General features: G+C 35.0%; 1 long non-coding RNA gene across 1 annotated transcript; it reads right to left on the reverse strand.

Annotated features, from left to right (window-relative positions):
• Window positions 1–1,235: 1,235 nt before the first annotated feature.
• Window positions 1,236–13,666, reverse strand: LOC125494634 (uncharacterized). The gene is made up of 3 exons (XR_007270922.2): window positions 13,079–13,666; window positions 12,316–12,375; window positions 1,236–1,551 (listed from the first exon to the last, which is right to left on the reverse strand). It is a non-coding gene; the product is annotated as an uncharacterized LOC125494634 (long non-coding RNA).
• Window positions 13,667–16,193: the final 2,527 nt, after the last annotated feature.

Genomic DNA, 16,193 nt, shown 5'->3' on the forward strand with positions numbered 1-16,193 from the left:
TGGCCATCACTTGGGTGACAGTGAGTTCCTTCTTCTTCGCATTGAGGAGTTCCACCAAGCCAAGGCAATCCACTTCCACCATGATCCTCCGGAAACCACATTCATACGCCCGCTGCAGCCCAAAGAGCAGGGCCTCGGCTTTCGCTTGATCCACTGGGCTGGGTTCTTTACCCCTCCGTCCTGCAAGCATCAAGACATCCCCTTCATGGTCACGAACCACCGCTCCCAAACCCACCTTCCCATCTTTCAAAACAACAGGGCCCGTATTGAGTTTGACTTTCCCATTCACATGAGGCAGCCATGAACACTAGTCAGGAGTACCAATAGGGGCAGCAATGTCATGAACCTCTATGTCACACGCAGCTTCATACTCCTGCAGCAACCTCATTGCCCTTTCACACACCATAGAGGGATCCATTCGTCGTTTTTCAAATACCCATAAGTTGCGGAGGTTCCATATTTGCCATGCCATCATCAACACACTCTCCCAATATCTATCGATTGTAGCTTTCCTTGCCATACTCTGACCCCACTCCATAAAATTGTAGTTCCACTCTGTAATGTCCAGCCTTAGAGGAGACATTTTCCATATGATATTGTTGTCCCAGCACTACACCATCATATGAGTAATGGTTTTCGGGCCTTCACCACAACGGGGACACATTCTATCAACATCCAATCCCCTCCTAGCAAGGACATCCATAGTCGGGATGCCACTATGGGTTGTCCTCCAGAAAAAGTTCTTAACTCTTTGGGGAACGCTTGTTGTCCATAATTTTTTCCAAAACCATTTAATATCCGACAGCGACGTACCCACATCCCCTTTTCTTTTTTGCATTTCTAGGTGGTATGCACTTTTTACCGTGAACTCGCCTTTCTGTGATTGAGACCAAGCTAGGAAGTCCTCCTGATCACTAGATGCAATCATGTTAGAAGTAATCGCAGCAAGTTCACCTGGGATTATAGCCTCTTGCAAAGCCTCAATGTCCCACTGAGTCCCCTCCTCCACATGCCAATCTGCAACATACTCCCTGGAAAGATCATTTTCGGGAGGGGTAGACCAGATACGCTATAACACCCCTGAATTTCGAGTGATTAATTCAATTAAATAATATTAAAATTCTATAGAAAATTCGGCAGAATTCCGTTTGAAAAATGGACTGCCTAAAATTTAATTTAGGACTCGCGTCCGAATTTTAAACCTGTTTCAACAAATCAGCAATCCAAATTCCAAATTTCCAACAACTCCACCCATTCAAATACCAATAAAATTCCGGTATAACTACTCGAAATCCAAACGTGTTATTCCACGATTATTACGAGAATAATCGCTAAGGAAGAACTACCTGCACCAAAACTAAATTAAAGCTTATTTTAAACTATTACAACCCAGCGAATACAGATTTAGGTGGATTAATATTTACAACCCTAAGTCTCAAAATATTGATAATATATAAGAAATGCACCAGAACAGAACTACTATAATTATATTTACGCAAAATTAGTGGACGTTGCTCTCCGCCCATACCCCGACTCTAAGCCTTCATGTACCTGCATATATCAAGCATGTAGTATCAGCCAAACAGGCTGAGCAAGATTCAATACTGTAAAGCCAAATACATATGCAGGTAGGATGCATTAATTATATCCTACAAATCATTCACTTTTGCAATCCCAATACTAAATAAAACATTGTAAAACATTTTTCTTCATTTCTTTTCCAAACCAAATACTTTTCTATTTTCTCTGCTAAAACCGTTTCTTTCAGAATCTGATATAATAGAGTAATAATATTATGTAGTATTCTAGTTCTGTTAGAATTTTATGTAATTTAGGGTTTATTTTAAGTAAGTGTTTAAATGATAAAGGAATCCTATTATGAGTAGGAGTCTAATTCCTTATCATTGAGTCTTAATACTTAGTAATTTATTTTGCATTAGGCGTGTGATTAGATAATTATCTTAGGTTTAGGCGTGTGCTTAAGTTATCTTTAGGAAGATATCTTTTATCTTTAAGCTTTCCTAGTTCTAGTAGGTTTAGGAAAATCTTGTATTATAAAAGGGATTTTCGGCCATTTGAATAAAGTGGAGAAGTTTTTGAGTTTAACCTATTCCTTGTGGAATTAAAGTTTTAGGAGTGAATCCAAGTTTAAGAAGTGAATGCAAACCCGGTTATTATCACCCTTGGTTATGAGTTGATAATTTCATATCATTGAAATTCTTGTGCGTGAGGCATAGGTTTTTCTAATCAAATTCATTAAAGAAAACATAAAAAAACTAGTCTTTTTAATCAAGAACTAAGTATAGCCTTCAATTTCACATCAATTGGTGTGGCTGCTGGGATCATAAAGGTGTTTCATTGAAATTAGAAGGTTATAACTCGTGCAAGAAGAAACCTCCCGTAACAGTCAGTTTTTGAGGTAACTTTGAAAGATTCGTTCTCCCACCTCCGAGCGAATTTTTGGGTAATTCTTGATCCTAAATTGGACTACTATTTGTCTAGTTTTCTATCCTAAAATTTCGTAAGGTTTCGAGTTGATTTGATATATATTCGAGACTGATCTTTCGAATTGGTCAGAAATCGGATAAATCTGGCACAGTGTTGGGAGAATTAAAACTGCAAACTATTGGCTTGGAATTTTGTGATAAAATTTTGGTCGAGTGTTGCAACCACATAAGGCTACCTGGATATAAAATTTCATAAATTTTCGAGGTGTTTTGATTGTGTTTTGGGGTACAGATTTCAGATGTATTTTCTGAGCAATTTTCTGTCAGTTTGAGAATTATGGACATGAATGTCTCGACTGAGTTCTTAGAGGCTTTTAAACGAATTGAAAAGGCTAAGAAAGATATTTATGATCTTTTGCATCCCCTGGATACATGGATTCATTGTTTGAAGTGTCAAGGTCTTGGTCACAAAGAATATCAATGCCCTAATGAAGATTACGTTTCTAAGGAAGAACATGCATTGTTCTTTGCACCAGTGATTGAAGAGGGTAAGTTCTCTTTGGATAGTTTCGTTTCTATAGTTCCCTCGTCGGATCAAGCTACCGTCCATCATGAATCTTTGAATTGTCCCACTCCCCAAGATCCATCCTTTGACATTCAAGACGACTTAAAGATTGCATCTTTGGCTTGTACCACCACCAAAGGTCCGATCTTTGCTGCCCCGTGTATGACTAAAGCTCCAAGGAAGCGTTGGGTACCACCATATTACGCTACTCCTACTGATTTTTGTTGTCCGGCGGTAATTCTTGGCAACACACGTCCAATAGAGTTGTGTATGTTACTGCTGTTTTTCATCCGTGAACTTAAATTAATGGATCATGGATTTCGCGCGTGGATGATTGCTTGGCTACGACAAAACTTGAGACAAGTTTTTTTCTACAGGGGAGTATGATATAATAGAGTAATAATATTATGTAGTATTCTAGTTCTGTTAGAATTCTATGTAATTTAGGGTTTATTTTAAGTAAGTGTTTAAATGATAAAGGAATCCTATTATGAGTAGGAGTCTAATTCCTTATCATTGAGTCTTAATACTTAGTAATTTATTTTGCATTAGGCGTGTGATTAGATAATTATCTTAGGTTTAGGCGTGTGCTTAAGTTATCTTTAGGAAGATATCTTTTATCTTTAAGCTTTCCTAGTTCTAGTAGGTTTAGGAAAATCTTGTATTATAAAAGGATTTTCGGCCATTTGAATAAAGTGGAGAAGTTTTTGAGTTTAACCTATTCCTTGTGGAATTAAAGTTTTAGGAGTGAATCCAAGTTTAAGCAGTGAATGCAAACCCGGTTATTATCACCCTTGGTTAGGAGTTGATAATTTCATATCATTGAAATTCTTGTGCGTGAGGCATAGGTTTTTCGAATCAAATTTATTAAAGAAACATAAAAAAAACTAATCTTTCATTCAAGAACCTAAGTATAGCCTTCAATTTCACATCATTTGGTGTGGCTGCTGGGTCTTGGGAGTGGGACAATTCAAAGATTCATCCTTTGACATTCAAGACGACTTAAAGATTGCATCTTTGGCTTGTACCACCACCAAGGCCCGATCTTTGCTGCCCCGTGTATGACTAAAGCTCCAAGGAAGCGTTGGGTACCACCATATGACGCTACTCCTACTGATTTTTGTTGTCCGGCGGTAATTCTTGGCAACACACGTCCAATAGCGTTGTGTATGCTACTGCTGTTTTTCATCCGTGAACTTAAATTAATGGATCATGGATTTCGCGCGTGGATGATTGCTTGGCTACGACAAAACTTGAGACAAGTTTTTTTCTACAGGGGGAGTATGATATAATAGAGTAATAATATTATGTAGTATTCTAGTTCTGTTAGAGTTCTATGTAATTTAGGTTTATTTTAAGTAAGTGTTTAAATGATAAAGGAATCCTATTATGAGTAGGAGTCTAATTCCTTATCATTGAGTCTTAATACTTAGTAATTTATTTTGCATTAGGCGTGTGATTAGATAATTATCTTAGGTTTAGGCGTGTGCTTAAGTTATCTTTAGGAAGATATCTTTTATCTTTAAGCTTTCCTAGTTCTAGTAGGTTTAGGAAAATCGTATTATAAAAGGGATTTTCGGCCATTTGAATAAAGTGGAGAAGTTTTTGAGTTTAACCTATTCCTTGTGGAATTAAAGTTTTAGGAGTGAATCCAAGTTTAAGCAGTGAATGCAAACCCGGTTATTATCACCCTTGGTTAGGAGTTGATAATTTCATATCATTGAAATTCTTGTGCGTGAGGCATAGGTTTTTCGAATCAAATTTATTAAAGAAACATAAAAAAAACTAATCTTTCATTCAAGAACCTAAGTATAGCCTTCAATTTCACATCATTTGGTGTGGCTGCTGGGTCTTGGGGAGTGGGACAATTCAAAGATTCATCCTTTGACATTCAAGACGACTTAAAGATTGCATCTTTGGCTTGTACCACCACCAAAGGCCCGATCTTTGCTGCCCCGTGTATGACTAAAGCTCCAAGGAAGCGTTGGGTACCACCATATGACGCTACTCCTACTGATTTTTGTTGTCCGGCGGTAATTCTTGGCAACACACGTCCAATAGCGTTGTGTATGCTACTGCTGTTTTTCATCCGTGAACTTAAATTAATGGATCATGGATTTCGCGTGTGGATGATTGCTTGGCTACGACAAAACTTGAGACAAGTTTTTTTCTACAGGGGGAGTATGATATAATAGAGTAATAATATTATGTAGTATTCTAGTTCTGTTAGAATTCTATGTAATTTAGGGTTTATTTTAAGTAAGTGTTTAAATGATAAAGGAATCCTATTATGAGTAGGAGTCTAATTCCTTATCATTGAGTCTTAATACTTAGTAATTTATTTTGCATTAGGCGTGTGATTAGATAATTATCTTAGGTTTAGGCGTGTGCTTAAGTTATCTTTAGGAAGATATCTTTTATCTTTAAGCTTTCCTAGTTCTAGTAGGTTTAGGAAAATCTTGTATTATAAAAGGGATTTTCGGCCATTTGAATAAAGTGAAGAAGTTTTTGAGTTTAACCTATTCCTTGTGGAATTAAAGTTTTAGGAGTGAATCCAAGTTTAAGCAGTGAATGCAAACCCGGTTATTATCACCCTTGGTTAGGAGTTGATAATTTCATATCATTGAAATTCTTGTGCGTGAGGCATAGGTTTTTCGAATCAAATTTATTAAAGAAACATAAAAAAACTAATCTTTCATTCAAGAACCTAAGTATAGCCTTCAATTTCACATCATTTGGTGTGGCTGCTGGGTCTTGGGGAGTGGGACAATTCAAAGATTCATCCTTTGACATTCAAGACGACTTAAAGATTGCATCTTTGGCTTGTACCACCACCAAAGGTCCGATCTTTGCTGCCCCGTGTATGACTAAAGCTCCAAGGAAGCGTGGGTACCACCATATGACGCTACTCCTACTGATTTTGTTGTCCGGCGGTAATTCTTGGCAACACACGTCCAATAGCGTTGTGTATGCTACTGCTGTTTTTCATCCGTGAACTTAAATTAATGGATCATGGATTTCGCGTGTGGATGATTGCTTGGCTACGACAAAACTTGAGACAAGTTTTTTTCTACAGGGGGAGTATGATATAATAGAGTAATAATATTATGTAGTATTCTAGTTCTGTTAGAATTCTATGTAATTTAGGGTTTATTTTAAGTAAGTGTTTAAATGATAAAGGAATCCTATTATGAGTAGGAGTCTAATTCCTTATCATTGAGTCTTAATACTTAGTAATTTATTTTTGCATTAGGCGTGTGATTAGATAATTATCTTAGGTTTAGGCGTGTGCTTAAGTTATCTTTAGGAAGATATCTTTTATCTTTAAGCTTTCCTAGTTCTAGTAGGTTTAGGAAAATCTTGTATTATAAAAGGGATTTTCGGCCATTTGAATAGAGTGGAGAAGTTTTTGAGTTTAACCTATTCCTTGTGGAATTAAAGTTTTAGGAGTGAATCCAAGTTTAAGCAGTGAATGCAAACCCGATTATTATCACCCTTGGTTAGGAGTTGATAATTTCATATCATTGAAATTCTTGTGCGTGAGGCATAGGTTTTTCGAATCAAATTTATTAAAGAAACATAAAAAAAACTAATCTTTCATTCAAGAACCTAAGTACAGCCTTCAATTTCACATCATTTGGTGTGGCTGCTGGGTCTTGGGGAGTGGGACAATTCAAAGATTCATCCTTTGACATTCAAGACGACTTAAAGATTGCATCTTTGGCTTGTACCACCACCAAAGGTCCGATCTTTGCTGCCCCGTGTATGACTAAAGCTCCAAGGAAGCGTTGGGTACCACCATATGACGCTACTCCTACTGATTTTTGTTGTCCGGCGGTAATTCTTGGCAACACACGTCCAATAGCGTTGTGTATGCTACTGCTGTTTTCATCCGTGAACTTAAATTAATGGATCATGGATTTCGCCGTGGATGATTGCTTGGCTACGACAAAACTTGAGACAAGTTTTTTTCTACAGGGGGAGTATGATATAATAGAGTAATAATATTATGTAGTATTCTAGTTCTGTTAGAATTCTATGTAATTTAGGGTTTATTTTAAGTAAGTGTTTAAATGATAAAGGAATCCTATTATGAGTAGGAGTCTAATTCCTTATCATTGAGTCTTAATACTTAGTAATTTATTTTGCATTAGGCGTGTGATTAGATAATTATCTTAGGTTTAGGCGTGTGCTTAAGTTATCTTTAGGAAGATATCTTTTATCTTTAAGCTTTCCTAGTTCTAGTAGGTTTAGGAAAATCTTGTATTATAAAAGGGATTTTCGGCCATTTGAATAAAGTGGAGAAGTTTTTGAGTTTAACCTATTCCTTGTGGAATTAAAGTTTTAGGAGTGAATCCAAGTTTAAGAAGTGAATGCAAACCCGGTTATTATCACCCTTGGTTATGAGTTGATAATTTCATATCATTGAAATTCTTGTGCTTGAGGCATAGGTTTTTCTAATCAAATTCATTAAAGAAAACATAAAAAAACTAGTCTTTTTAATCAAGAACTAAGTATAGCCTTCAATTTCACATCAATTGGTGTGGTTGCTGGGATCATAAAGGTGTTTCATTGAAATTAGAAGGTTATAACTCGTGCAAGAAGAAAACCTCCCGTAACAGTCAGTTTTTGAGGTAACTTTGAAAGATTCTTTCTCCCACCTCCGAGCGAATTTTTGGGTAATTCTTGATCCTAAATTGGACTACTATTTGTCTAGTTTTCTATCCTAAAATTTCGTAAGGTTTAGAGTTGATTTGATGTATTTTCGAGACTGATCTTTCGAATTGGTCAGAAACCGGATTAATCTGGCACAGTGTTGGGAGAATAAAACTGCAAACTATTGGCTTGGAATTTTGTGATAAAATTTTTGGTCGAGTGTTGCACCAACATAAGGCTACCTGGAATATAAATTTCATAAATTTTCGAGGTGTTTTGATTGTGTTTTGGGGTACAGATTTCAGATGTATTTTCTGAGCAATTTTCTGTCAGTTTGAGAATTATGGACATGAATGTCTCGACTGAGTTCTTAGAGGCTTTTAAAACGAAATTGAAAAGGCTAAGAAAATATTTATGATCTTTTGCATCCCTGGATACATGGATTCATTGTTTTGAAGTGTTAAGGTCTTGGTCACAAAGAATATCAATGCCCTAATGAAGATTACATTTCTAAGGAAGAACATGCATTGTTCTTTGCACCAGTGATTGAAGAGGGTAAGTTCTCTTGGATAGTTTCGTTTCTATAGTTCCCTCGTCGGATCAAGCTTACCGTCCATCATGAATCTTTGAATTGTCCCACTCCCAAGATCCATCCTTTGACATTCAAGACGACTTAAAGATTGCATCTTTGGCTTGTACCACCACCAAAGGTCGATCTTGCTGCCCCGTGTATGACTAAAGCTCCAAGGAAGCGTTGGGTACCACCATATGACGCTACTCCTACTGATTTTTGTTGTCCGGCGGTAATTCTTGGCAACACACGTCCAATAGAGTTGTGTATGCTACTGCTGTTTTTCATCCGTGAACTTAAAATTAATGGATCATGGATTTCGCGTGTGGATGATTGCTTGGCTACGACAAAACTTGAGACAAGTTTTTTCTACAGGGGGAGTATGATATAATAGAGTAATAATATTATGTAGTATTCTAGTTCTGTTAGAATTCTATGTAATTTAGGGTTTATTTAAGTAAGTGTTTTAAATGATAAAGGAATCCTATTATGAGTAGGAGTCTAATTCCTTATCATTGAGTCTTAATACTTATAATTTATTTTGCATTAGGCGGTGATTAGATATTATCTTAGGTTTAGGCGTGTGCTTAAGTTATCTTTAGGAAGATATTTTTATCTTTAAGCTTTCCTAGTTCTAGTAGGTTTAGGAAAATCTTGTATTATAAAAGGGATTTTCGGCCATTTGAATAAAGTGAGAAGTTTTTTGAGTTTAAACTATTCCTTGTGGAATTAAAGTTTTAGGAGTGAATCCAAGTTTAAGCAGTGAATGCAAACCCGTTATTATCACCCTTGTTTAGGAGTTGATAATTTCATATCATTGAAATTCTTGTGCGTGAGGCATAGGTTTTTCGAATCAAATTTATTAAGAAACATAAAAAAACTAATCTTTCATTCAAGAAACCTAAGTATAGCCTTCAATTTCACATCATTTGGTGTGGCTGCTGGGTTTGGGGAGTGGGACAATTCAAAGATTCATCCTTTGACATTCAAGACGACTTAAAGATTGGCACTTTGGCTGTACCACCACCAAAGGTCCGATCTTTGCTGCCCTGTATGACTAAAGCTCACAAGGAAGCGTTGGTAACCAACCATATGACGCTACTGCCTACTGATTTTTGTTGTCCGGCGGGTAATTCTTGGCAACACAACGTCCAATAGCGTTGTGTATGCTACTGCTGTTTTCATCCGTGAACTTAAATTAATGGATCATGGATTCTCGCGGTGGATGATTGGCTTGGCTACGACAAAACTTGAGACAAGTTTTTTTCTACAGGGGGAGTATGATATAATAGAGTAATAATATTATGTAGTATTCTAGTTCTGTTAGAATTCTATGTATTTAGGGTTTATTTAAGTAAGTGTTTAAATGATAAAAGGATCCTATTATGAGTAGGATCTAATCCTTATCATTGAGTCTTATACTTAGTAATTATTTTGCATTAAGGCGTGTGATTAGATAATTATCTTAGGTTTAGGCGTGTGCTTAAGTTATCTTTAGGAAGATATCTTTTATCTTTAAAGCTTTCCTAGTTCTAGTAGGTTTAGGAAAATCTTGTATTATAAAGGGATTTTCGGCCATTTGAATAAAGTGGAGAAGTTTTTGAGTTTAACTATTCCTTGTGGAATTAAAGTTTTAGGAGTGAATCCAAGTTTAAGCAGTGAATGCAAACCCGGTATTATCACCCTTGGTTAGGAGTTGGATAATTTCATATCATTGAAATTCTTGTGCGTGAGGCATAGGTTTTTCGAATCAAATTTATTAAAGAAACATAAAAAAAACTAATCTTTCATTCAAGAACCTAAGTATAGCTTCAATTTCACATCATTTGGTGTGGCTGCTGGGTCTTGGGGAGTGGGACAATTCAAGATTCATCCTTTGACATTCAAGACGACTTAAAGATTGCATCTTTGGCTTGTACACCACCAAAGGTCGATCTTTGCTGCCCCGTGTATGACTAAAGCTCCAAGGAAGCGTTGGGTCCACACATATGAGCTACTCCTACTGATTTTTGTTGTCCGGCGGTAATTCTTGGCAACACACGTCCAATAGCGTTGTGTATGCTACTGCTGTTTTTCATCCGTGAACTTAAATTAATGGATCATGGGATTTCGCGCGTGGATGATTGCTTGGCTACGACAAAACTTGAGACAAGTTTTTTTCTACAGGGGGATATGATATAATTGAGTAATAATATTATGTAGTATTCTAGTTCTGTTAGAATTCTATTAATTTAGGGTTTATTTTAAGTAAGTGTTTTAAATGATAAAGGAATCCTATTATGAGTAGGAGTCTAATTCCTTATCATTGAGTCTTAATACTTAGTAATTTATTTTGCATTAAGCGTGTGATTAGATAATTATCTTAGGTTTAGGCTGTGCTTAAGTTATCTTTAGGAAGATATCTTTTATCTTTAAGCTTTCCTAGTTCTAGTAGGTTTAGGAAAATCTTGTATTATAAAAGGGATTTTCGGCCATTTGAATAAAGTGAAGAAGTTTTTGAGTTTAAACCTATTCCTTGTGGAATTAAAGTTTTAGGAGTGAATCAAGTTTAAGCAGTGAATGCAAACCCGGTTATTATCACCCTTGGTTAGGAGTTGATAATTTCATATCATTGAAATTCTTGTGCGTGAGGCATAGGTTTTTCGAATCAAATTTATTAAAGAAACATAAAAAAACTAATCTTTCATTCAAGAACCTAAGTATAGCCTTCAATTTCACATCATTTGGTGTGGCTGCTGGGTCTTGGGGAGTGGGACAATTCAAAGATTCATCTTTGACATTCAAGACGACTTAAAGATTGCATCTTTGGCTTGTACCACACCAAAGGTCGATCTTTGCTGCCCGTGTATGACTAAAGCTCCAAGGAAGCGTTGGGTACCACCATATGACGCTACTCCTACTGATTTTTGTTGTCCGGCGGTAATTCTTGGCAACACACGTCATAGCGTTGTGTAGCTACTCTGTTTTTCATCCGTGAACTTAAATTAATGGATCATGGATTTCGCTGTGGATGATTGCTTGGCTACGAAAAACTTGAGACAAGTTTTTTTCTACAGGGGAGTATGATATAATAGAGTAATAATATTATGTAGTATTCTAGTTCTGTTAGAATTCTATGTAATTTAGGGTTTATTTTAAGTAAGTGTTTAAATGATAAAGGAATCCTATTATGAGTAGGAGTCTAATTCTTATCATGAGTCTTAAACTTAGTAATTTATTTTGCATTAGGCGTGTGATTAGATAATTATCTTAGGTTTAGGCGTGTGCTTAAGTTATCTTTAGGAAGATATCTTTTATCTTTAAGCTTTCCTAGTTCTAGTAGGTTTAGGAAAATCTTGTATTATAAAAGGGATTTTCGGCCATTTGAATAAAGTGGAGAAGTTTTGAGTTTAACCTATTCCTTGTGGAATTAAAGTTTTAGGAGTGATCCAAGTTTAAGCAGTGAATGCAACCCGGTTATTATCACCTTGGTTAGGAGTTGATAATTTCATATCATTGAAATTCTTGTGCGTGAGGCATAGGTTTTTCTAATCAAATTCATTAAAGAAAACATAAAAAAACTAGTCTTTTTAATCAAGAACTAAGTATAGCCTTCAATTTCACATCAGAATCTTAGAATCATAAATCTATGGAATGAAACGAACTTTATTTCCCATTGGGCTAGCTAGGCCCTCCGGGTAACTATTAGACAAAGACCCCTAGTGTGCGCACCCCACAAACGGTCAAACCGTAGCAGAAGATCTAAGTCTGAGGTACTGATCAACGTACCCCCAACTATTCTGTAATGTCGAACGATCCCGACAAAGTTCCAATTCTTGAGACACCATAAAGGCAATCCCAACCAGTTTAAAAAACATAAATCTATCCATAAATCTTTTTTGTAACTATTTTATAATTCAAGGTTTGAAAACAAACTATCAGTATTAGGAGGAACATCCTCCTATTCAAACCAATCTCAACTCAAGAGAGATACATACCTTTATAATCGTTTCTCGTAAACATGAAAATTTTAGTTGAAATCTCATCTTTTGTATACCTTTCTTGTAACTATTAAAGATTTAAGTAAGGAATCTTACCTTTTAAACTATATCAAACCAACTAGCTCAGTCAATACGGCTCCTCAATGAAACCGGAATCTACAATATAAATGTGTGTACTTCGTAAGTAAAAGACTTGGATACAACTAACTCTAGTTCACAAAGCCATCAACCTTTATAATTTCACATAAAACATCAAACAAACATATCATGTTCTTTAACCATATAAATGACTTTCATGTTCTAACGTCTAACTCAAACCGTCTAACTAAAACCCTTACCAAATTGATCAAAATCATCTTACTTTATATAAAATCTACATTAAAGAATCATATGTTCATATGGTAACTCAAAAGTTCATTATGAAGCAATTATATGAAACGTAGAGTTTTAAATCAACTATATAAAATATGAAATTTGAACAGAAACTTAATATGAGCATAACTTTCTCCTACGAAGGCCAAATCAAGCGTTTCTTGAGCCTATCTTGAGTAAAATTTCAATACGAACAACTTTTGTGAAATAGTATTTTTGCTAAAAATGTCCGTAAACTGCCTAAAAACGCAAAATACGAACCTGAACTGCTAATTCTACGAATTACAGCACACTATATTCAATTCACTTGAACATTAACAAGCTTCCTACTATTCTAAACTAACTATTAAATTCATGAATGAACATTCAACTCAATAAATTCCACATCCAAACTCTAAAATCAAAAACCCCAATTCAATTTCAATCTAAAAACCCTAACTTCATAATTTTAAAAGAAAACTTAAATTAGTTGAGGAATTCATCTTACCCACTAATATAGATGATTGGGGATGAGAAATAACTTGCAAACACCCCTAATTCGAGCACCAAATGCTCCAAATTACAGCAACAACGACCCCCCTTTTCTTCCTTGCGCCGCCTACTTCTATGGTGTCACCTCTAGTGGCGGTGTGGTTGTGTCGTCGGCAACGATGGTGGTTGTGATGAAGGAAGAATGTAAAAGATTTTAAGAGAAGAAGATGGTGAAGAGGGTGGAGATGATGAAGAGGTTAAACGGTGGTGAAGCGTTATGAAATGTCGTTCTTTTGTTGTTTTGTTTTTTTTTTCTTTCCTTTTTCTTTTCTTGTGTTTTTTTTTTCCCTTTTCCCCCTTCTTACATACATGTGAATAGATTTCCTCTTAATACTATTAGGGGGCGTTTGGTTGGAGGGTTTCAAGAAAGGGAAAGGGAATTGAGTTCCTTGTTTCTCTTTGTGAGTGTTTGGTTAGTGTGTTTTTTCAAACCCTTTACCCCTTTTTCTTATTAGGATTACCCTCCTTTCCCTTAGATTGATTCTCCACCACCCCCAAGGTTTGGGATTACCCCAGATCCCTCTACCATGAAATTATTATTATTATTATTATTATTATTATTATTATTATTATTATTATTGTTGTTATTGTTATTGTTATTGTTATTGTTATTGTTATTGTTATTGTTATTGTTATTGTTATTATTATTATTTATTTTTATTTTTATTTTTATTTTTATTTTTATTTTTATTTTTATTTTTATTTTTATTTTTATTTTTATTTTTATTTTTATTTTATTTTTATTTTATTTTTATTTTTATTTTTATTTTATTTATTTTATTTTTTATTTTTATTTTTATTTTTATTATTATTATTATTAATATTTATTATTATTATTAATATTATTATTTATTATTTATTATTATTATTTAATAATAATAATTATTTATTATTATTAATATTACTATTTATTATTATTATTTATTTATTTTCATATTTATGATTATTATTTAATAATAATAATTATTATTATTATATATTATTATTTGTTATTATTTAAAAACTATTATTATAAATATTATTATTTTTATTAATATTAATTATTATTATTTATTATTATCTATTATTATTATTTGTTATTATTATTATTTTAATAATAATAATAATTTTCCAATTTCTTTGATGTTCCTAACCAAACAACATTTTTAATCAAAGGGAAACCCTTTCCATTCCTCTTGTAACCCTTTCTCAAACCCTTTTCCTTTCCTCTCAACGAACCAAACGCCCCCTTACTAGTTAAATTACTTACTAAACTTGTCCCACTATAAGCATATAATAAATTATTTATAAAATAATTGCTAAAGATAAATGAATTTAATTATTAAATAAACTAAAATATATAATATAGTTAATAAAATAGATAATAAACTGTTTCAAAAATCGAGGTGTTACAATCTACCCCCCTTAAAAATAAGTTTCGTCCTCGAAACTTGAAACAATTCTTAAACTCGTAGCGGAAATCCTACCACTTACTTTAGCTCATTTACTTTACATGTTTAGCCAACTATCTATTATTAAAGTACGAAAGATAATAACTATATAGTATCAAACTTGCACATAAACTATCTCACTAGCATACTCTCAACATGCCATTAACTTTCAAGTAGAATCAAACACTTAATACAAGTCAAAATTATCTTTAAATACTAAGAATTGAAATGAAATCATACTAATTCCACCCTCCCTGAAAAAAATTAGTTACGTCCTCGTAACTACAAGCGTACCTATTGAAATAGGTGGGGATATTGAGCTCGCATCGCATCCTCGGATTCCCAACTAAGTTCATCGTTCTTGTGGTTCGACCACAATACTTTCACCAGTTTAACTTCTCCATTCCGAGTTGCTCAAACTTTACTATCAAGAATTTTCATAGGGACCTCAACATATGAAAGGTTATCTTCTAGTTGCAATTCATCAGGTGTGAGTACATGCAAGGGGTCACTAATGTAGCGACGAAGTTGAGAAATATGGAAAACGTTGTGAACTGGAGCTATTTCTGGAGGTAATGCCAATCTATAGGCAACTTCACCTATCCTTTCTAGGATCTCATACGGTCCGATGAATTTAGGGCTTAACTTTCCCTTCATCCCGAATCGCATTACTCCCTTTATAGGAGAAACTTTCAAGAGTACTTTCTCACCGACTTCAACCTCTGCATGTCGTCTGTATTTATCAGCATAACTTTTCTGTCTATCTTGTGCCGCTTTCATTTTCTGTTGTATCAGTTTTACTTGTTCTACAGTTTCTTGGATCATTTCAGGGCCAAGAACACAAGATTCACCAATATCACTCCAACAAAGAGGACTACGACACTTGCGGCCATACAAGGCTTCATATGGGGCCATTCCTATTGAAGAATGATAGCTATTATTATACGAGAATTCTATCAAGTCCAGTCTATCTTCCCACGAGCCTTGAAATTCTAAGGCACATGCCCTCAACATGTCCTCGAGTGTTTGGATTGTGCGCTCTGTCTGACCATCAGTAGCAGGATGAAATGATGTACTCATTTTCAACTGTGTCCCTAAGGCTTCTTGAAGCTTCTGCCAAAAATTAGATAAGAATCTACTATCTCTATCGGACACAATGTCCTTTGGCACACCATGTAAGCGCAAAACATTCTTCCTATATGCATCGGCTAGCTTTTGATGTTTCCATGTATCTTTCATTGGTACGAAATGGGCAGACTTGATGAGTCGGTCCACAATGACCCAAATCATGTTATTACCATTAGGTGTTCTTGGAAGTCCAGATATAAAATTCATAGAAATTGAGTCCCACTTCCACACTGGAATCTCCAAAGGTTGAATCTCGCCTTGAGGTCTCTTGTGCTCAAACTTGACTTTTTGGCAAGTCAAGCACTTGGAAACATACTCGGCGACCTGTTGCTTCATGTGAGGCCACCAAAAGGTGATTTTGAGGTCTCTATACAACTTGTCACCTCCTGGATGTACCGAATATGGAGTCAAATGAGCTTCATCTAAGATTTTCTTCTTCAGGTCAGGTATGTCGGGAACACACCACCTATTCTTATAACGAAGACTCCCATCTGCATGGATCTTAAAATAAGC

Source organism: Beta vulgaris, chromosome 2 (genome assembly GCF_026745355.1).
Source record: "Beta vulgaris subsp. vulgaris cultivar EL10 chromosome 2, EL10.2, whole genome shotgun sequence".
NCBI classification, from domain to species: domain Eukaryota; kingdom Viridiplantae; phylum Streptophyta; class Magnoliopsida; order Caryophyllales; family Amaranthaceae; genus Beta; species Beta vulgaris.